Genomic DNA, 1,677 nt, shown 5'->3' with positions numbered 1-1,677 from the left:
CTTTCCCTAGTCCCACTGCTTTCAGCCTCTCGTTACCTTTAACCTTCACATCTGCTCTCAGACCCATTTTAAAGTTCTGATCAAGTCACGTCCTGCTCAAAATCCTTCACAGTTCCCTACTACTGACAGGAGAGTCAGATTTCCTCCCCTGTCAGTGAAGGTTTTCCAAGCTATCTCCCCAGGCTTCTCCCAAAACATGCCTTCTGCACAGCAGGTGCTTCTCCCAAAATGGTTTTCTTACACGTGCTTCTCCGTCTCTGCGTCTGTGCTCACCAAGCCATCCCTCTGCCTGGAATGTCCTTTCCCGTTTATTCTGCATATAAAATTCTTCAGAGCACGGCTCAGATGGCATCCCCTCTATGAAACCTTTCTTAGGCCGCTTAACCTAAGCTGTCTAATCAGACAGCCACTGGCCACACGTTAAAACGGAAACGTCTTGGATATACGGAGTTAATTTTTTTGTTGGGGGGCGGGGGGCCACACTGCGCAGCTTGCGGGATTCTAGCTCTCCAACCAGGGATCGAACCTGGGCCATGCAGTGAAAGCGCCGCGTCCCAACCACTGGACCACCAGGGAAATCCCTGGAGTTAAATTTTTTTTAATTACGAAAATTGATTTCATCCTTTTCCCCCATTTTTAAAATGCAGTTACCAGATAATTTTAAATTATGTGGGACTCACATCCTGTGTCTATTGGACAGCACTGCTCTGAGCTGAAAATATTCTCACAGAGCACTGCATCTATACTTCTCTTAATGTCTCAGCACATTTCTTCAGCACTACAATTATCTGTCTGTATTGCGTACGCCCCTTCCCACACCATCAACCCCTTTAGGGCACACCCCCCGCAGCACCTTGCACAGAACTGGCATGAACAAATTCTCGCTGAATGAGCGAGCAGATCCTAAAGTTGCAAATTTGGTAGAGTTCTGTCTCTTCTCAAATAATTCAAAGCACCTATTCTTCACAAGCACATTACGTCCTCATTACATCCGTACCTCACTCCATGTACCTCTGCATCTGATTTCAAAATTACCCTTAGTCATACCTGGACTCTTACTCAGCAACTTCGGATGACTCTCTTTTGGCTACTCCACCCAATCTAAACACTTACCTGGCTTGCCAAGTCCTTCATAATTCGCTCCTCTGTACCTATAAGGCTTTTGCATCCACTGTTCTCCAACATGTACCTTTCTTGCAGGCTGGACATCACCAAATACCCTTAATCATCATGCTTAAACCTGTCTGAAATTACTTCAGTAGTTCCCTTCATCTAGAAAGCACCCCCCCTGTTTACTCCCTGCCTATGTAAACTCTATCCATCCATCTTGGGCTAGAAAGCCTTCCTTGAATATCCCAGCCCCCACTGATCTACACTGCCCACGAATCCAAACACACTCGTAGCCTCTTACACAGTCCAGGCTTCTCTAGGCCTCCGTTCTATATGTTCTATGGTCCAAGTAATGAGTGGTGTACCACTTACAAACAGTGTTACATGTTATGTCCTCAAAGGAAACTTCACATTCGTTTCTCATCTAATGCCTAAAACTTTGCCAAGTACAAACGAACACTCAAGTAAGTATCTGTGAATTTTTTCAGCAGGTCATTACTGGGAGGCTACCTGTATGTGGTGTGGCAAGAGGCCTGTGTGTAAGCGCAGAGGCTGCCACTACACAGC

The sequence above is a fragment of the Lipotes vexillifer genome, unplaced genomic scaffold, assembly GCF_000442215.2.
Source record: "Lipotes vexillifer unplaced genomic scaffold, Lipotes_vexillifer_v1.1 scaffold53, whole genome shotgun sequence".
Lineage (NCBI taxonomy): Eukaryota > Metazoa > Chordata > Mammalia > Artiodactyla > Lipotidae > Lipotes > Lipotes vexillifer.
This window is presented reverse-complemented; position numbering follows the sequence as displayed.